We start from the raw sequence: 22,661 nt of genomic DNA on the forward strand, positions 1-22,661 counted from the left end.
GCAGTGCAATGGAAAGCTGATGCAATGCAAGATCACTGAAACTCTGTTCTTCTAACACCGCGAGGTCTTGCGATAACCCTATGCAGCCCATAGGAAAAGAACCCTGTACAACAAATGCGCATCTTCTAAATAAATAATCCCAAAATGTGGAACATCAATAATAAATCAAAATTAAGGTTGACTAATTGGAGCCATTTATTTCATCGAGTCCCTAACATGAAATAATTGATAAGAACCTCTCTCTAATGCTCTGGCAGAAAATCTCACTTTTACCTTGCACAAACTGGCTCTACAGAGGCAAGATGTTGTCCTCATCCTCAGATTCCCGCCCCCTCTGTCATCCTCATCCTCACAGAGAAATAATATACAAACAAACCACATCATTAAGGTGTCAGTGGACTGCTTACGCTATTACCCAAAGTTTCTGAACTTGTCAATGACATATGATGAATGCGCTGCAGGTGATTTATAAGGGAGGATGTTCCTAGGTGGTTAATGTCCTTACACCTACTTATTATGGATTGACAAAGACAACAGATGGCTTGTCACCTGTTGTCCGGATTTGTGGAGAAATAATTCCACACCAAATAAGTTGTTTGTTTTGGTATTTTGCCCAGGCATGACAATGGGCTTTTTCATCCCATGGCCAACAACTGTCTCCACTGGTGCCTTATTCAAACAAACCACATCACCATTAGAATCCTCATCGTCAACATCCTCCTCAGCGCCAGCTACACCAATATCCTCCTCATCCAGGTGTACTTCTACAGTGATATCCTCAATCTCAATATCAGCATCTGGACTGGCGGTGCTCCTCCCAGCACTTGCAGAGGGCATGCAAATGGTGGCAGGAGCCTTTTCTTCCCATACAGTGTTGTGAAGGTCAGGCCTAGACATCATAACCGCGGACAGTGCCAGCACCCCTGTATTTTCACAACACCCCTTTAATTTTACAGCATAGAACACAGGTCCAGTGTACATTTATTTTCACTTCACCTTTGTATTTTACAGCATACAGGGCCAGTGTACTTTTATTTTAACAGCAGCACCCCTGTATTTTTACAGCATACAGGACCAGTGTACTTTTATTTTAACAACAGCACCCCTGTATTTTTACAGCATACAAGACAGGGCCAGTGTACATTTTATTTTAACAGCAGCACCCATGTATTTTTACCGCATACAGGACCTGTGTACATTTATTTTAACAACTGCACCCCTGTATTTTTACAGCATACAGGACCAGTGTTTTTTTATTTTAACAGCAGCACCCCTGTATTTTTACAGCATACAAGACAGGGCCAGTGTATATTTATTTTAACAGCAGCATCCATGTATTTTTACCGCATACAGGACCTGTGTACATTTATTTTAACAACTGCACCCCTGTATTTTTACAGCATACAGGACCAGTGTTTTTTTATTTTAACAGCAGCACCCCTGTATTTTTACAGCATACAAGACAGGGCCAGTGTATATTTATTTTAACAGCAGCATCCATGTATTTTTACAGCATACAGGACCAATCTACTTTTATTTTAACAGCAGATCCCCTGTATTTTTACAGCATACTGGACTAGTATACATTTATTTTAACAACAGCACCCCTGTATTTTATAGCATACAGGACCAGAGTACTTTTATTTTAACAGCAGCACTCCTATATTTTTACAGCATACAGGACCAGTGTATTTTTATTTTAACAGTAGCACCCCTGTATTTTTACAGCATACAGGACCAGTGCACTTTTATTTTAACAGCAGCACCCCTGTATTTTTACAGCATACAGGACAAGAATACTTTTATTTTAACAGCAGCACCCATTTATTTATACAGCATACAGGACCAGAGTGCTTTTATTTTAACAGCAGCACCCCTGTATTTTTACAGCATACAGGACCAGTGTACTTTTATTTTAACAGCAGCACTCCTGTATTTTTGCAGTATACATTGACCAGTGTACTTTTATTTTAACAGCAGCACCACTGTACTTGTACAGCATACAGGACCAATGTACATTTATTTTAACAGCAGCACCCCTGTATTTTTACAGCATACAGGACCAGAGTACTTTTATTTTAACAGCAGCACCCCTGTATTTTTACAGCATACAAGACCAGTGTACATTTATTTTAACAACAACACCCCTGTATTTTTACAGCATACAAGACAGGGCCAGTGTACATTTATTTTCACTGCACCCCAGATTTTTTACAGCACACAAGACAGGGCCAATGTACATTAATTTTAACAGCAGCACCCCAGATTTTTTCTACCGCATACAAGACAGGGCCAGTGTACATTTATTTTAACAGCAGCACCCCAGATTTTTTAAAGCATACAAGTCAGGGCCAGTGTACATTTATTTTCACTACACCCCAATTTTTTTACAGCCAGCACCCCTGTATTTTCATAGCATACAGGAGGACAGTGCCCCTGCCCTCTGTACAACACAGTGACAACCAGGACAGCAACACCCATGTACAGCTGCAGCACCCCTAACAGCACATGAAACACCAGTGACAGCCAGGGCTGCACCCCTAACAGCACTGGAACAGCCACCTTACAGAGCACACACTGACCTCACCCGATGCCACCACCCACAGAGAGACAGAGGTCTGTCTCCCTCACTCTCCAAATCTGGAAAGAAAATGGCGGTGATGCATTACTGTTTATATGGAATCCAAAATCTGCGAGAACCTGACAGCAGGATGATGACGTTTTGCCTCATTCTGGTTTCCGAGTCTGGTGGGAAGTCCCGAGCCGGACTCAGATTCTGTCTTGGAACGGGATTTTCGGGGGGGGGGGGGTTGGTTCTCTGAGAACTAAACCCGCTCATCTCTAGTAAAAACTGGGGCTTCAATGAAAATGATCATCCCCACAACTGTCAAAGCAGATTGCTAGCAGCATAGCAAGTCACATCTACACCCAAAGTCACAGTTGCCAACATCCTGGCTGCCCCCTCCGGGAAGGGCTGCCAGTTTGGCACAGTGGGGAATGATGTGGGGGAGTGGTTTGCTAAAGGGGCAGAGCAGGGGTTTATCATTGCAAAGAGGGTGGTGCAGGGGGTGTGGTTGCATGGTCAACCCCCAGGCTATACAATGCCAATATTACCAGCATTGTACAGCAAGGTGGAGTGACTGATGATGCAATTCAGTGCAAAACGCGCCATTGGCTACCCAGTCCACCCACTTACTTAGTAAAGCTGTGTGGCAGTAGTGGCCGTCTGCAGGAGACTTCTCCACTTTTCTGGTTGGCCAGGAGCTCAATCCAATTTTCGGGAGCCCCCCAGCTGCTCCGGGACAGTATTATTAAAGTTACAGACGCAAAAGCTGATTCCTTAAATAAAGAACATTAAATAGAAAAAAAAAACTCCCATTTTAAACAATTTGGTTATAAATTATCATTTTCCACAGATACAACCCTGGCAGAACAAAGAAAAAATGAATGAGCAGTGGGTGATGGCATCTTCTCATTCTAATGTATTATTTATACCCCTTTTCCACTGCTACAATAACCTGGGTCCCAAAAATAAGGGTGCAGTGTAAATGGGCATGTCAATACTAATGGGCTCCCGAGCGGAGAAATATTGAATTGCTCCTTGGGGCATCTATTTGTAGACACCCAATGTGAGGCGCGCAGAACAATTGAATCGCCACCTTTAAGTCTTAGTACACCTCTCCTCAAATCAGCCTAATAGATCAAGGGGGGACAATTGCTCTGCAAAGAAATGTCAACTTAAATGTTTTTCTAACTGGACTGAATATAATAAAAATTGTATTATAAGCCATAACCATAAATACTTTGAGACACACCATGGCTGTTTGTGCACCTTTATCATATATGAACTTGTTCTATGCATTCTCAGAAAAAGATCAAACAAATTCCACAGATATTTACACTTAAGACTGGATAAATCCATATTTGTCCCCCCAAAAAAACAAAAAACACATTAATTATAAATGTAGGTGAAATCTGCAAGTAAGACGGTTCATTCTAACAGAACTCAGTGGGTGGGATTCAATTCTTTTCACCCCTTTCCACACCCATTCTGTTTCTGCCCTCAGGGACGTTGTATCATTTCAGCTTGCTACCCCCGGAGTAGTGAGGCACCCAACCCTTTACACAGCTAAACCTGATTACTATGGGCGAATTATGCGCGATAACTGAGATCATTTTAGAAAGGAAATTGGGCGTGATATATCATTTGAGTACTATATTTATGTAGCTATACAATGTTTTGTTTTTTACTTTCAAACAATGGGGGTGATTCAGGCCTGATCGCTGGGCTGCTAACTTTGCTGTCCTGCGTTCAGATAGTCGCCACCTCCAGGGGGAGTGTAAGTTCGTCGTGCAAGTGTGCGATCCCATGTGTATGCCGAGCTACAAAAATCCACTTTGTGCAGTCTCTGTGCAGCCCAGGACTTACTCCTACAGTGCGATCACAACAGGCTGATCGGGGCCGGAGCTGACGTCAGACACCCTCCCTGAAAATGCTTGGGCGTGCCAGCGTTTTCCCGGACACTCTCAATAAACGCTCAGTTACCACCCACAAATGGCTTCCTCCTGTCAATCACCTTGCGAATGCCCGTGCGATCAGATTTTTCGTACCATCCTGTTGCTGACTGGCGATACCCTTTGTTGCTGTCTGTCACGCGTGCATACACATGCGCAGTTAGTACCTGATTGCCTACTGTGCGAAAATGCACAGCAGCGATCAGGTAGAATCAGGCCCAATGAACATTAATACTGTATGTTCCAGATTGAACTGAAGACCATTAGAAATACTGTACAATATAGCCAATTAAGCTAATACACGTTTGAACCAGATCTTCTTGCTCATGTTTTAGACTTTCTAAAGTTTGAGAATTGACAGCATATTTTTAAACTTTTAAGTCAATTCACTAAACCTATTTGATAACCACTTTAAAACAATTTCTAACATCTCAGATACCAAAGGGTCTATAACATTCCAAAATTACTATACTTTAGCATTGAAGCTCAGATTTTAAAACAGATATCTGCATCCCTCGTTGCCTTGGAGACAAAAAGAACAGCACTTTCAAATTTTCATAGCAATTGAGATTGATTCATACTTTGCTCAAATAAAAAGAACTGCAGAACATTACTGAAAATACTATATTTAACAAAAACCCTTTTAGTGTAAGAGAGAAACACCTCTCTCTTCAGATGCATTATGGTACACATTTCAAGCCACAAGTATATTTTTAATTCCTAAAACACTTACTTTTCCCTGATATGTGAAAGTTATTGAAAGTTTTGTAAAATAACATGCTAGAAAAAAATAACCATGCCCAGGGCTGAAACTAGGATTTTCGTCACCTGGGGCAAAGCGGTAACAAAAAATCCACAAAAAAACCCTGTTCCTCTGTAACTCCTCGGTTCAGGGCCGGTGCAAGGTTTCTCGGCACCCTAGGCAAAAGTTCTGCCTACTGCCCCTTCCCCCTAACCGGCCTTCAGGTGAAAAGCATACTGCTGCCCTCCCCCCAACCCCAGTCTGTTGCATGGCTGCTCTCTTCTCCCCAACTCCATAGTCTGTGTGGATTCCTGCTGCTCTCACCCCCTTTTCCCTACTCTTTTAAATGTCTTCTGTTCTATGCCCTCTACTATCTGTTTGCATGCTGCTGCTCATCCACCCCAGATAGTGTGCTTGCCTGCTGCTCATCTCAGCACCCGCCCCCAAAGACTGCTGCTCTCCCCCTCTTTCCTTATCAAATGCGGACAGTGCACTGTGTAGCCACCTCACCTGCAGGCTGCGATGCAGAGATGGGACTGAGAAGTCTGTGAAAGAGCCTGGAATGAAGAGCAGCACCGCATGTCACCCTGCAATACAGGAGCTTGGCAGTTGTGGCTACTGTAGATACGAGTGCTGGGGGGATTGCGGTGGTTGTGAGAGGTAGGACCACGCTACCTTTTTCATGCAGCTGTAGCAGGCCGCCCCCTCAGGTCCTGGCGCCCCTAGGCAACTGCCTAAAGCTACCTAATGGAAGCTCCGGCCCTGCCTCGGTTAATGGAAAATGCAGATATATCAGAATTCAAATATTTTTAGCCATTTAACTGACTTTCAAAAGTGAACTCAGAAATAGTACATTTTTAAAAAAATAATAGGCCCAGATTTATCAAGCATTGGAGAGTGATAAATAGCACGGTGATAAAGTACTAATCAACCAGCTCCTAACTGTCATTTTTCAAACACAGCCTGTGACATGGAAGTTAGGAGCAGATTGGTTGGTACTTTATCACTGTGCTATTTATCACTCTCCAAGGCTTGATAAATGGGGGCATATTTCAATATTTTAGTGAATACTTAGTGAAAAATACCTATAGGTGTCTAGGTCCCTCACACACCAGGTCCCAATTGTAATAATACCATAATAATACCAGTGGTATTACGAGCCACCCCTAATGGTAACAAATTCCCTGAGGCATTACCCCATGTCCATAGGGTCCCACTGCAGAATAAGCCCCACCCCCCAGTAGCAGCTACAATTGCTCCCAAACATTATGGAAACTGGTAGATACCTACCCCAACATACGTACTGTACATTGACAGACGTAAAGCTGTTATTGGAGCAGAGGGTGGTTCTCAAAGTACAAGCCTGCAGGGGTTAAATACTTGTGCAAGCAGCATTTTTTTTATATATTTTTTATTTTTGGGTGTGTAGTAGCATAGTAGAAGTCCTGTAGGTGGGAATAAGGGATAGTTATCGCAGATATAATAATGTGAAGTATGTCAAAGAGAATGTGAGATGAGTTACAGTATGTGATGCATGAAGGAGTGATGAAGATGTTGTAGGTGAGGGTAAGTCATTTGGATTCTGAAGGATATAGTAAGCCAGTATAGGGATTTGCAGAGTAGGTCAGTATATGTGGGGCAGCGAAGAGAGAGTTCTGTTTTGCCGTATCATTGAGGATGCAGAGATTTATGCAGCTAAAAAGGAGTGAGAAGAATACCATAAAACGAGGAGGTTGCTGTAATTGAGGTGGGAGAGAATGAGAACAGATAAGCATATTGTTTGCATCATGGGTAACAAAATGGTATTTTCAATAAATATTTTGGAGGCGACTGCAACAGAACAGCTAGATATAATGCATGTGAGGAATACAGCAGATGGGAGAGTCAGTGATGAAAACAAAGAGGCTTGGGGAGACTGAAGAAATTGTGATGTTGAGGTTTGAGTGAATGTAAACAAAGAATGAGGTTTGGAGAGACTACAAAAATTGTGATGTTGTTGATAGTGATGAGGTTTGAGTCAATGATGAAAACAAAAAATGAGGTTTGAGGAGACTGAAAAAATTGTGATGTTGTTGATAGTGATGATGTTTGAGTCAATGATGAAAACAAAGAAAGAGGTATGGGGAGTGTGAAAAATTTGTGATGTTGTTGACATTTATGAGATTAGAGGGGAAGTGGTGACTCGGGAAGGGTGGTGCAAAGCTTCTGTTTTGAGCATGTTACATAATTAGGAAATCCGTATGGAAATGATAGATTTTATCACAAGTTATAGTAAAGGATATATCACGGGAGGAGAGGTGGCTATTGTCAGTATAGAAGTGGTACTGGAGGCCAAATGAGCAAAGGAGTTGAACAATAGAGGAAGCTATACAGGGGAAGATGTATCAAGTCTTCTAAAGAGAACACATAGAGAAGTTGCCCATAGCAACTACCAGGTCTAGCTATCATGTATCTAGTATGATCTGTACAATGATAGCTAGAAGCTGATTGGTTTCCAGGAGCAACAAGTTCTCTTTAAAATGTTTGAAACATCTCCGTTGCAGTGAGGAAACCTATAAAACCCAAACATCTTGGGAGAGTGAGTGGTATGATGTGCCATTCTAACATGTTCTCTCTCATTCTGGTTAGTGTGCTTAGCATCTGGTAAAGCAGTTACAGGCCACATTTAGAAGAATAGAAAAAAAGGAGTTTAAAAAAACCCATGTAGAACTAATCACTCACCTGTTTCCAAGATGTATGGTTATGCATTGTTCTTACATGTATTCTTAATTTACTCCTCTCAAGTGGTTTAACTATCTCTTGGAAATTCATGTCGCTGTGGAAATACCTTCTGGACTGTCACTGTTGAGTTACTGGAACAACTGAGTTGAGTAACACAATGGAAAGTGGCTACCTTCTTTCACACATTAACAGGATAAAGAAATGCAATCTCATGGGATAGGTATCGCATGTCTTGTTTTAAGGTCAGTCATCAAGACGCTGTGTCCACTTAGTACTTACTTACCTGTTCAGCTGCAGTAAGCAATGATATATATATACACACCACAAACATAATCTAATTGTACCAAAACATTTCTTGTAACTCTGTAGACAAATGGAGAATACTATATTATGAAAACTTGTTGTTTGATCATTTCTTATATGTTTTATGTATTTAACTGTTTAGGTAATTTTGCAGTAATAAAAAAAGCAAGAAGGTTTAAATTAGAGAGGTGCACTGACACCCCTGTTTTGGTTTTGGATCTGTATTGTTTTTTTTTTATTGATAAATACAGCTAAAATCACATAATTTGGGCCTTTTTTTGTTCCTAGAGTATTATTAACCTCAACAACTTTAATTTCCAGTCCATTTTACCACCTCCCAGCTCACAATACTGTTTTAATCCAGTTTAGGCCAAAAGGTTGCACCAAGCTAGCTGGCTGACTAAGCTAAGCGACAGCAGTGGGCGGCACAAACACATGGCAGTTCAACTTCAAACTTGGCACATCTAGGAAACAGTGTGGCACTGCAGTGGTAGATAGGATGGCAGTTTAATAAACTCTAAGACCCCAGAGAAAGTAACCAAGAATGTTTTCATTAATCAAGAACTAGATCAGAAGGAAGGAAGGATTGATTCATAAGTTAATTTAATTTAATTGTTTGATTCCAAAATTTTGATCAATGGGGGCATTGGAGATGGTAATGAACAAAAAGTCTTCTTTCATGGCCTTTTCTCTTCTCAGTTGCTGTTAAAGAAAGAAAGAAAGGTTTGATTGATGAATTAATTTAATGTAATTGTTTGATTAATAACATATATGAGGGAGGAAGGGGGATAGTTTTGCCCACACCTTAAACTTGGTGTTTCAGAATTATTTTTTAGAGATAACAGGGGTGTGCAGGAAATGCTATCTGAGTGGCCCAAAAAATGTCTGGACATTTTCGGCATTCATTCAGCAACCGCATGTAGAAGATTGCAGCAGATTGCAGCAGATGCAAGAACAGTTTTGCCATTCAATAAGTCTACTTCCTGTTGAGTGTCAATGGGGTAGGAACTGGCTAATTACATGTGCTATATAAGGGGCAGAGGGTCAGACCGGTGGTGTGGACTACAGGATGACTTTGCTGCATTGTTGTTGTTGTTGTTGACAAAGGTCCATAAAGGACCGAAACGTCGACACTATACAAGCCATTTGGCTATCCTGACGTCTCTGTGACTGAATAAAAAATTTAGGCGGATTAAAGTGGTGAGGGCCTATACCTTGGAAATGTTTATTGATGGGTCTGATTGGCCATTATGGAGCACCGCCTGATGTTTTATTGAAGCTGTGAGTGTGGATTGAAGATACTATATATATATATATATATATATATGAGAGAGAGAGAGAGAGAGAGAGAGAGAGGCCCTATGGGAGATGTACTAAGCCATCCAGAGAGATAAAGTGGAGAGAGATAAAATACCAGCCAATTAGCTTCTAATTGCCATGTTACAAGCTGTGTTTGAAAAAAAATATGTCAGGAGTAGGTTGGTTGATACTTTGTCTCTCTCCACTTTATCACTCTCTAAGACTTAGTACATCTGGCCGAGAGATAGTATAACAATACTTAGAGGCAAAGGCATATTTTTGTTAGGCTGTACCAGTGTTGCTTTACTGAATAAGAGAAATATACAGAAACATTTTGAAGCCTACATAAGAAATATGATTGTTGATTTACACCTAATAGTAAAATAAGGAAGATTAAACTGAATTCCTTGAAAGCTTAGTTAGGGGCACAACAGTTTATATTTGCTAAACCTATGTTGCATTGCCAGGCAACGACTGAAGAATCCCTTACACATATTTTATGACGCATGAGAAAATTTCCAAGACAGAGAAATGCTGAAGCAAGCTTTCCTTATGATGAAAATATTTTATTTGATTATTAAAAATAAAGATACAATTCTACAAGCAATTGGAGACATGCCTTTATCTCGCCAAACTATAATGAGGCGGGTGGAAAGAATTGGTGAATATGGACATAATTAACTGTTATTTAAGCTTACAGTCAGATGAATCCACTGATATAGTGCATATTTCGCAATTAATCATGTTCGTGGAAGGTGAAGAAAGTTATCAAAGTTTATTAGTCCTCTTCAGAAACATGGATAATCCTCACATCGATGATAGAATATACATGAAACAGAAAATAAAACACAATATAGTGTAATACTGTAGGTAAATAAAGTTCTTTTCCCCTGTGCAGCGGAGACTATGAGTGATGAAAAACAGTCCCAGTAGAGATCAGACGTCCACCTTCTTATGGGATCACCCGAAATGGTGTGATGATAACTTGACAATAGGTTCTTACATGAATGCTTATTTGTAAAAATGTAGTAGAACATCCATAAAGGTTTCTTTAGAGGAGATACTTCTTCCTTTCTCTTTACAACATATGGTATGGATGAACACCACTCATGGAAATATTATGTAGAATTGAAAAAGGGAAGCCAAATTAGGGCAAAGCAAAACCCCTTTTATTTTAAAAAAAAATTACAAACAAACAACCAATCGTACCCAGAGTGGGAAACAGAGATGGATTTCAGCTGACAAAGTTACATCCGGATATAACAAGGTCATATGCTCCCCTCAATGAATACACTGGTGAAGGACTTCAAAGTAACACTGTATCGACGCGTTTCGACGCTCTGCGGCGTCTTTATCAAGATAAAACAGTGTATTTAACTAAAATAACAAAAACATCAATAAAAATATATTTCATGTTATTGATAAAACATCTTAAATAAAAACATCACGAAATAACACATGGAACATACCACTGGTGTGCAGCATCTCATGTCTGGTCAGCTGAATGAAATGATTCACTAGCTGACCACCCTTAAATAGCAAGAACCTGGTATATTATTAACTAATTATCCAATGAGGTGTAATATAATTTGATGGACATTTGAATGCACCAATCAGACATGAAACTTATTTGCATAATGGGCGCCAAACTTAAATACCCTTCAGGATATTATCCTACATCCTCCTCCTACGATTTAGCGTCTGGTTGCCAAGACTACCCGCCGGAAGTACTACAGCTGCAAATCGTAGCAGCAAATTTGTTAGCAATTGGGCAAAACCATGGGGGTCATTCCGACCCATAAGCACGCAGCGGTTCATCGCTGCAGTGCAAACAGGTCAGAAATGCGCATGCGCAGTGGATGCACTACGCACACGCGTCGTTGCCCCGGTGACAGTGGCGCCACCAGCGGAAAAAGTGATCGCAGTGGCGATCGCAAGAAGACTGACAGGCGGGAGGCGTTCCGGGGCGTCAACTGACCATTTTCCAGGTGTGGTGAGGCGAACGCTGGCGTGTCCAGGCATTTGGAGGGCGGATGTCTGACGTCAATTCCGGGACCTTCGTCGCTGGATCCGTTGCACAGGGTAAGTAAGTCTGACCCTGGTCTTGTTTTGCAGGAAACTTTTTTATCATAGCAGGGCTGCACAAGCGAACGCAGCCCTGCTATGCTAAAATACACTCCCCCATAGGCGGCGTCTAGCACGGGCATAAAAAAGTTGCTACGTGCGATCAACTCGGAATGACCCCCATGTGCACTGCAGGGGGGTGGGGCAGATGTAACATGTGCAGAGATAGTTAGATTTGGGTGGGTTATATTGTTTCTGTGCAGGGTAAATACTGGCTGCTTTATTTTTACACAGCAATTTAGATTTCAGTTTGAACACACCCCACCCAAATCTAACTCTCTCTGTAATATCTGCCCCACCTGCGGTGCACATGGTTTTGCACAATTGCTAACAAATTTGCTGCGACGATCAGGTCTGAATTACCCCCTCTGTCTAAAAGATTTTCCTGATTTGACATCAATCTACGGTGGTAATTCAGACCTGATCGCTAGGCTGCGTTTTCGTACAGCGGGCGATCAGGTCTAAACTGCGCATGCACATGCACCGCAATGCGCAGGCGCGAAGCACAGGTACACAGCGGATCGCCGCTCAGCGATGGGTTTGTGTGAAGGATCCATTCGCACGGGCATTCACAAGGAGATTGGCAGGAGGAAGGAGTTTGTGGGTGGCGACTGACCATTTTCTAGGAGGGGTTGGAAAAACGCAGGCGTGTCCATGCGTTTGCAGGGAGGTTCCTGATGTCAATTCCGGTCCCGGACAGCCTGAAGTGAACGCAGTGGCTGAGTAAGTCCTGGGCTTCTCAGAGACTGCACAAAATCTGTTTGAACAGCTCTGCTACACATGTGTTCGCACACTTGCACGCCTAAAACACACTTCCCCTGTAGGTGGCGACTATCTGATCACAGCAGTGCAAAAATCGCTTGCAAGCGATCAGGGGGGTCATTCCGACCCGTTCGCACGCAGCGATTTATCGCTGCGGTGCGAACGGGTCCGGAATGCGCGGTGGTCGCAATGCGCGTGCACGACGTTGCCCGGCAACAGGGGTCGCCGGGTTACGTCGCATCCTACGATGGAAGCGGTCGCAGAGCCAAGCGCAAAGAAGATTGACAAGAAGAAGGTGTACCTGCGCAAATCCGGACCGTTGGAGACCGTTTTCGGGGAGTGGTAAGGAAAACGCAGGCGTGTCCAGCAGAACGGAGGGCGGATGTCTGATGTCAAAGCCGGCTCCAGCATCGCAGGGATCGTCGCACAGGGTAAGTAGGTATAGGGATGGTCTTCTTATGCTTGAAATTATTTTATCTTAGCAGGGCTGCACAAGTGATCGCAGCCCTGCTAAGCTAAAATACACTCCCCCATAGGCGTGGACTAGTTGATCGCAGCAGCAGCAGCAAAAAATTGCTGGCTGCGATAAACTCGGAATGACCAGCCCTATGGAATTAGGATTAGGCCCTATGTCCGTCCATAACATTCTGTAATATGAACAGGGCATACAGTATGTAACTAATGTGGCACCTGATTGGGTTGGCAGGGATTTCTGCTTATTCAGTTTCAGAATTAGTTACACCTTAATCTTAACTCCCCAGAAACACACATTCTGGACAAGCAGAAGGAGAATTATGGCCAAGTGTCTTCATATTAAAAGTAGAGATGTGTGGTAGGCACTTTTCGTGTTTTGTGTTTTGGTTGTGGTTCTAATTCCCCGCTCATGTTTTGGTTTTGGATTGGTTTTGCCAAAACCACCCTTTCGTGTTTTGGTTTTGGATCTGAATGAATTTTGGAAAAAAAAACATAAAAACAGCTAAAATCACAGAATTTGGGGGTAATTTTGATCCTCCGGTATTATTATCCTCAATAACATTCATTTACACTCATTTCCAGTCTATTCTGAACACCTCACACTCACAATATTGTTTTTAGGTCAAAAGGTTGCACCGAGGTAGCTGTATGACTAAGCTAAGCGACTCAAGTGTGCGGCACAAACACCTGGCCCATCTAGAGGTGGCACTGCAGTGGCAGACAGGATCGCACTTAAAAAAACTAGTACCCAAACAGCACATCATGCAAAGAAGTAAATGAGGTGCAATGAGGTAGCTGTATGACTAAGCTAAGCGACACAAGTGTGCACAAAACACCTGGCCCATCTAGGAGTGGCACTGTAGTAGCAGACAGGATGGCACTTTAAAAAACTAGGCCCCAAACAGCACATGATGCAAAGAAGAAAAAGAGGTGCAAGATGGAATTGTCCTTGGGCCCTCCCACCCACCCTTATGTTGAATAAACAGGACAAGCACACTTTAACAAACCAATCATTTCAGCAACACGACTGTGGCTGAAATTAATGATTTGTTTGGGCCCCCACCAGAAAAAGAAGCAATCAATCTCTCCTTGTACAAACTGGCTCTACAGGGGCAAGATGTCGACCTCATCCTCAGATTCCTCACCCCTTTCACTGTGTACATCCTCCTCCTCACAGAGTATTAATTCATCCCCACTGAATCCACCATCACAGGTCCCTGTGTACTTTCTGGAGGCAATTGCTGGTCAAGAAATTCCCGGAGGAATTTATAATTCATTTTGATGAACATCATCTTCTCTACATTTTGTGGAAGTAACCTCCTACATCGATCGCTAACAAGGTTACCGGCTGCACTAACCACTCTTTTGGAGTACACACTGGAGAAAAGGGCGGGGGGGGGGGGGGGGGGACTTAGGTAAAATAAAGCCAGTTTGTGCAAGAGCATCCAAATTGCCTCTTTTTCCTGCCAGTATACATACGGACTGTCTGGCATGCCTGCTTGGATGCTGTCACTCATATAATCATCCACCATTCTTTCAATGGTGACAGAATCATATGCAGTGACAGTAGACATGTCAGTAATCGTTTGCAGGTCCTTCAGTCCAGATGTCAGCACTCGCTCCTGACTGCCCTGCATCACTGCCAGCGGGTGGGCTAGGAAATCTTATCCTTTTGCTCGCAGCCCCAGTTGCAGGAGAAAATGAAGGAGGAGCTGTTGACGGGTCACAGCAGATCTTTGAACCTCTGCAGACTTGTGTCTGCCAGAAAGAGAGATACAACGTAGGCTTTAAACCTAGGATCGAGCAAAGTGGCAAAAATGTAGTGCTCTGATTTCAACAGATTGACCACCCCTGAATCCTGGCAAAGCGAATGAAGGGCTCCATCCACAAGTCCCATATACTTTGCGGAATAGCTCCATCTTAGCTCCTCCTTCAATTTCTCCAGCTGTTTCTGCAAAAGCCTGATGAGGTGAATGACCTGAATAAAGCTGGCAGTGTCTGAACTGACTTCACGTGTGGCAAGTTCAAAGGGTTGGAGAACCTTGCACAAGACGGAAATCATTCTCCACTGTGCTTGAGTCAGGTGCATTCCCCCTCCTTTGCCTATATTGTAGGTGGATGTATAGCTTACTTGCCTACCTGATCCTCTCCATGAGGGAGAACATGCTCTGTTCCTGGACTTTCCTGGTAATGTATGATTGCCATCACCTGTGGTGAAACACCTTTCTTATCAATTAACTAGCTCACCATAGGTAATGGCAATCATACATTACCAGGAAAGTCCAGGAGCAGAACATGTTCTCCCTCATGGAGAGGGTCAGGTAGGCAAGTATGATGTATAGGCTTAAATGGCCTTTTGCTGCTCCTCCATCCGCTGAAGCATATAGAGTGTTGAATTCCACCTCGTTACCACCTCATGCTTCAGGTGATGGCAGGGCAGGTTCAGGAAAGTTTGATGGTGCTCCAGTCTTTGGCACGCGGTGGCTGAATGCCGAAAGTGACACGTAATTTTTCGGACCAGTGACAGCATCTCCTGCACGCCCCTGTCATTTTAAAAAAAATTCTGCACCAACAAATTAATTGTATGTGCAAAACATGGGACGTGATGGAATTTGCCCAGATGTAATGCATGCACAATATTGGTGGCATTGTCCTATATATCAAATTCCCAGGAGAGTCTAATTTGGGTAAGCCATTGTGCAATGATGTCCTTCAGTTTCCGTAAGAGGTTGTCAGCGGTGTACCTTTTACGGAAAGCGGTGATACACAGCGTAGTCAGCCTAGGAACGAGTTGGTGTTTGTGAGATGCTGCTACTGGTGCCGCTGCTGTTGTTGCTGCGGGAGGCCATACATCTACCCAGTGGGCTGTCACAGTCATATAGTCCTTAGTCTGCCCTGTTCCACTTGTCCACATGTTAAGTGGACAGTAGGTACAACTGCATTTTTTAGGACACTGAGGACACTTTTTCTGAAGTCTCTTTCTCGGTATCGCCTGCCTAGTGAAGTGGAACCTAAATGGGATTTGATACCGAGGACACAGTACCTCAAACAATTCTCTAAGTCCCACTGAACTAATGGCAGATACTGGACGCATGTCTAACACCAACATAGTTGTCAAGGCCTCAGTTATCCGCTTTGAAAAAGGATGACTGCTGTCATATTTCATCTTCCTCACAAAGGACTGTTGGACAGTCAATTGCTTAGTTGAAGTAGTACAAGTGGTCTGTCCAACTTCCCCTCTGGGATGACGATCGACTCCCAACAGCAACCACAGCAGCAGCAGCAATAGCAGGCGTACCACTCAAGGATTCCGGTTAGGAGAGGACTCCTCAGTCTTGCCAGTGACATGGCCTGCAGGACTACTGATGTTCCTGACTGAGGAGGAAGTTGACATTGAGGGAGTTGGTGGTGTGGCTTGCAGGAGCTTGGGTACAAGAGGAAGAAGGGATTTAGGTGTCAGTGGACTGCTTACGCTCTTACCCAAAGTTTCAGAACTTGACACTGACTTCTAATGAATGCGCAGCAGGTGACGTATAAGGGAGGATGTTCCTAGGTGGTTAACGTCCTTACCCCTACTTATTCGGATTGACAGAGGCAACACACGGCTTGACACCTGTTATCCGGATTTGTGGAGAAATAATTCCACACCGAAGAGGTGGCTTTTTTGGGTATTTTGCCCAGGCATCACAATGGGCTTCTTCATCCCACAGACAACAGGTGCCTCCCCCGGTGCCTGACTTAAACAAACCACATCACCATCAGAATCCTCATCGTCAACTTCCTCCTCAGCGCCAGCAACACTCATATCCTCATCCTAGTGTACTTCAACAGTGACATCTTCAATTTGAATATCAGAAACTGGACTGTGGGAGCTTCCTCCAGCACTTGCAGGGGGCGTGCAAATGGCAGAAGGCACCACATCTTCCCATCCAGTGTTGGGAAGGTCAGGCATCGCAACCGCCGACACACTTGGACTATCCTTGGGGATTTGTGATACCATCTTAGAACGCACAGTTCTTCTATGTGCTTTTTCCAGCTTAACTCATAATTTTTCTAGTGGGAGGATGAGGGCTTCCATCGTCATGTGAAGCTGAACCACTAGTCATGAACTTAGGCCAGGACCTTAGCCGTTCCTTGCCACTTTGTGTCGTAAATAGCATATTGGCAAGTTTACATTTCTCCTCAGACCATTTAAATTTCTGTCACAACTGAGGGCCTGAGCTGACGGGAGGCAGCCTCAGTTGTAGGGGCTGAGATGTACCGGAACCTGGGAGGTTGTATCAGACCCCTGGACATGTAAGTAACATGAATAATAACTGCCCGAAGGCGTGACCACGACAACTTAGATAAAAGTCAATGATGTTTATTATGACAACTCCGCAACACAGCAGCAGTAAAAGAAAACGTAAAAGTCAGCAAATAATAAATACAGTTCCTGGGTACTACAGGATGGCAGGAGCCACAGGGCACTGGTAGTGTGAGATAGTTCTTATGATCTTCTAGATGGAAAGTCCTTACCAGGCCCGACTGTAGCAATGGAGATAACCCAGGATTGTGCCAGCTGGTGTTCCAGGAAAAGCTGGGTTGCTGAAGGTAAAACAGCTGCTGTGGATACTGGCTGGAACCAGACTGTTGTTAGCACGGAGTGGATACTGGCTGGAACCAGTTAAATAATAAATGAACTTGGGAGCGATGAAATATGAACTGAAATGTAGAACTTGAGAGCGGAGAAATAATAATACCGGTGGAGAGTGGTAAAGTGTAGAAAGGACACCGGCCCTTTAAGGGAAGCTGTACTCTGCTGGAAGCTGAGCTGGAAGCAGGTAATGTTGTAGCTGGAAACAGATGAATCCACAATGGATTGGAGAGTCAGGCTACACCGCAGGTGGAATGCTGGTGCGGATCTCTATGGTGGAAGTCTTGAGACAGGAGCTGGAACCTGGAAGACAATCACAGGAGAGAGACAAACAGGAACTAGGTTTGACAACCAAAGCACTGACGCCTTCCTTGCTCAGGCACAGTGTATTTATACCTGCAGCAAGGAAGGGATTGGCTAGGCAATTATGCAGATTAACAATACTGACAACAGATTGGAGGAAATGATCAGCTGACAGAATCCAAGATGGCTGCGCCCATGCAGACACTTGGAGGGAAGTTTGGTTTGTAATCCATGTGGTAATGAAAACAGTAATGGCGGCGCCGGCCACTGGAGACAGGAGACGCCAGGCTGACAAGTGCACATCCAACCACGCGGACACAGCGGAGGCCGCGGCTAACGTAATCGCCACTCTGACACTCTGCATGCAGAAGCTCAGGGACGGCGGCGGAGGCCGCGGGAGACGCCATGCCAGATGTAATAAGGCGTTACTGTGACAGCGTCTCAGAGAGACAGGAGAGGATGCAGGAATGTGAACATTAGGATAACAGATGGGATCCGGTCCTGGAGCGCTGAGCCAGCCTTAGGAGGCATCTGATGGGTAAGAAATGGCGTCCAGATACCCGGATCGTGACAGCACCCCCCCCTTTAGGAGTGGCCCCAGGACACTTCTTTGGCTTTTGAGGAAACTTGGAATGGAATCTCCGGACCAAGGCAGGAGCATGGACATCAGAAGCATTGGTCCATGAACGTTCCTCAGGACCATAACCCTTCCAGTCAATAAGATATTGTAGTTGACCGTAACGGTGACGTGAGTCCAGGATCTTGGCCACTTCATACTCAACGCCTCATTGAGTTTGGACTTTCGGAGTTGGAGGAAGTGAGGAATGAAACCGATTCAAGATCAGCGGTTTCAACAGGGAAACATGGAATGTCCTGGGTATTTTTAAGAAGGGAGGCAACTGGAGTCTGTAAGCAACAGGATTGATGACTTGTTCAATCTTGAAAGGACCGATATAGCGAGGTGCAAACTTCATACTGGGAACTCTTAACCTCAAATTCTTCGTGGATAACCATACCCGATCACCCACCTTGAGAGCAGGAACTGCTCGACGCTTCTTATCCGCAAACTTCTTGTACCTGAACGATGCCTTGAGCAGAGCTGATCGTACGCTCTTCCAGATATTGGCAAACTGATGCAAGGTGATATCCACTGCGGGAACAGAAGTTGCTGGAAGCGGTTGGAACTCAGGAACTTTAGGGTGGAATCCAAAGTTAGTGAAGAATGGTGTTGAAGCAGATGAAGAATGATACTGGTTGTTATGACAGAACTCGGCCCAGGGAAGTAATTGAACCCAGTCATCTTGAGAGGAGGACACATAGATGCGGAGGAAGGCCTCCAAGTCCTGATTCACCCTCTCGGTTTGACCATTGGTCTGAGGATGGTAAGCCGTGGAAAACTTTAGCTTGACTTGGAGGACTTGACATAAACTTCGCCAGAATTTGGCTGTGAATTGAACTCCTCGATCTGAGATAATTTCTTCAGGAAGACCGTGGAGTCGGAAGATCTCTTGTATGAATACTTGAGCCAACTTGGAAGCTGACGGAAGACCGGTGAGAGGAATGAAGTGTGCCATCTTGGTGAACCGGTCAACTACCACCCAGATGGTATTGAACTTGTTGCACATGGGTAAGTCTGTAATGAAATCCATCGACAAGTGGGTCCATGGTCGACGGGGAACGGATAGTGGAACCAGTTGCCCCGCAGGCGACTGGCGGGATACTTTATGTTGGGCACACTTTGGGCAAGATGCAATAAACTCCAAGACGTCCTTTTTCAGAGTTGGCCACCAATAGGACCTAGAGATAAACTCCAGGGTTTTTTGGATACCTGTATGTCCGGCAAAATGGGAAGCATGGGCCCAATGCATGAGCTTCTTCCTTAGCATCGGCTTCACAAAACTTTTCCCTGATGGGGGCGTAGAGTCCATCCCTACCGTGGAGAATGCCAACGGATTTATAATAGGATGCTTGTCTGAAGACTCTGACTCATTTTCTTGCTCCCATGAGCGGGAAAGGGCATCGGCCTTGCGATTCTGAGAGCCCGGACAGAACTGGAGTTTAAAGTCGAACCTGGAAAAGAAAAGTGCCCATCTGGCCTGACGAGGGTTGAGACATTGTGCGCCCTTCAGGTATAAAAGGTTCTTGTGGTCTGTAAGTATGGTGATTTAAATGAGAGGCTCCCTCCAACAGATACCTCCACTCTTCTAGAGCGAGCTTGATGGCTAGCAACTCCTGGTCGCCAATGGCATAGTTGCGCTCAGCTGGGGAGAACTTCCGGGAGAAGAAACTGCAAGGATGTAAATGGCCATCTTTAGCCCTCTGAGATAACACCGCTCCTACTCCAACAGAGGAGGCATCCACCTCTAGGATGAAAGGAGAGTCGATGTCAGGCTGTTTCAGGACAGGCGCAGAGATGAACCTCTGTTTTAAAAGATGAAAAGCTTGCATGGCTTCTTCAGACCACTTGGACGGGTTAGCACCCTTCTTGGTGAAAGCAGTAATAGGCGCCACAATAGTGGAAAAGTCTCGTATAAACTTTCGGTAATAATTGGCGAACCCTAAGAACCTCTGGACCCCTTTGAGGGTTAAGGGTACCGGCCAATTCTGAATTGCTTGTAGTTTCTCAGGATCCATCTCTAGTCCGGAACCGGACACAATGTACCCTAGAAACGGAATGGACTTGACTTCAAAGACGCATTTTTCTAATTTGCAATAGAGATGATTGACACGGAGACGGGACAGAACCTCTTTAACCCAAAAACGATGTTCCTCTAAATCGTTGGCAAAAATGAGGATATCGTCTAGATAGACCACGACATGACGGTATAGAATGTCTCTGAAAATCTCATTGACAAAATGCTGGAAGACAGCTGGAGCATTGCTCAATCCGAAGGGCATGACGAGGTACTCATAATGTCCGTCACGGGTGTTAAAGGCGGTCTTCCACTCGTCACCCTCACGGATCCGGATGAGATTGTATGCACCTCGCAAGTCCAGCTTTGTAAAGATGGTAGCTCCGCTAACTCTGTCAAAGAGCTCAGTAATCAGGGGTAAAGGATAACGGTTCTTGATGGTAATGTCGTTCAAACCTCTGTAGTCGATGCACGGCCGCAGACCACCATCTTTCTTTTTTACAAAAAAGAAGCCTGCGCCGGCTGGGGAAGAAGAAGGTCGAATGAACCCCTTTGCTAGGTTCTCTTTAATGTATTCCTCCATAGAATGCGTCTCAGGCAGAGACAACGGATAAGTTCGGCCTCGAGGTGGAACCTTCCCTGGAACGAGATCAATCGGGCAGTCCCATTCTCTATGAGGAGGAAGGATATCAGCAGAAGCTTTACTGAACACATCCGTGAAATCTTGATATGGAGGAGGTGGAACATCAGACGACCTGGGGGAGGAAGAACAGACAGGCAATACTTTAAACAAACATGTCTCTGCACAGGAGGAACCCCATGCCAGGATTTGCGTAGTCGTCCAATCAATTGTAGGATTGTGAAGACGGAGCCATGGAAGGCCCAGGACCACAGGATGTGTGGCTCTTGGAATTACTAAAAGTGAAATAAGTTCGGAATGAAGAACTCCCACTCTCAGACGAACTGGTAGAGTCCTTAGAGCAATAACAGTATCAAAAATTTTACTGCCATCCACGGCAGTTAAGGAAAAGGAGGAAGGAAGTCTCTCGGTGGGTAGGGACCACCGTTTAACATAGGCTTCAGTAATAAAGTTCCCAGCTGCTCCGGAATCAAGGAGAGCAATGACGTTCCGATAACGTTGAGCAACTTGAAGCGAGACTGGGAGATTACAATCATGAGGAGATGGAGAGGAGATCATTACTCCTAGCCGGCCCTCTCCTGGGCGAGCTAGGGTTTGGAGTTTTCCCGGACGTTCGGGACATGCATTGATGGTGTGAGACGGAGCTGCACAGTAAAGACAAAGAGACTCAGAGAGACGTCTTCGGCGCTCAGCAGGAGTTAAACGGGAACGGCCAATTTGCATGGGCTCATCTTTAGATGGTGACAGTTGACGAGGAGGAGGAGCAGAAGATTTTGGAGCAGATGATCTTCCACGCTCAGTTGCTCTCTCTCTGAAACGTAAATCAACTTTCGTGCAGAGTGAGATTAGCTCATCTAACTTAGAAGGTAAGTCTCTGGTAGCTAACTCATCTTTAATAAGCTCAGATAAGCCATGCCAGAATGCAGCATACAGGGCCTCGTCGTTCCATGCCAGTTCGGATGCCAGGATCTGGAACTGTATCAGATATTGTCCTACAGTACGTGACCCCTGGCGTAAACGGAGAATCTCGGATGAAGCTGAGGTTACCCGGCCTGGCTCGTCGAAGATGCGCCTGAATGTTGACACGAATGCAGTGTAAGAAGATAGCAGGGTGTCGGACCTCTCCCATAACGGTGATGCCCAGTCAAGGGCGGAGCCACTGAGAAGAGAGATGATGTAGGCAATTTTTGTACGGTCACTGGGAAAATTGCCAGGTTGTAGCTCAAACTGAATCTCACACTGGTTGAGAAATCCCCTGCAGAATCTTGGAGATCCGTCAAATTTTGCTGGCGTTGGAAGATGAAGACGTGGAGCAGAAATGGGTAAGGTGGGTGGGGTTATAGCTGGAGTCACTGTGGTTGACGCACCAGATGCGCCTGATCCACGGAGAGTTGTCTGAATCCCATCCAGCCGAGTAGAGAGATCCTGGAGACAGCGGATGATGTGGCCCTGTGCAGCCTCCTGATGTTCTAGTCGGGCTGCCAGTTCTTGCATCGGCCTGGCCGCTTG

Source organism: Pseudophryne corroboree, chromosome 5 (genome assembly GCF_028390025.1).
Source record: "Pseudophryne corroboree isolate aPseCor3 chromosome 5, aPseCor3.hap2, whole genome shotgun sequence".
NCBI lineage: Eukaryota > Metazoa > Chordata > Amphibia > Anura > Myobatrachidae > Pseudophryne > Pseudophryne corroboree.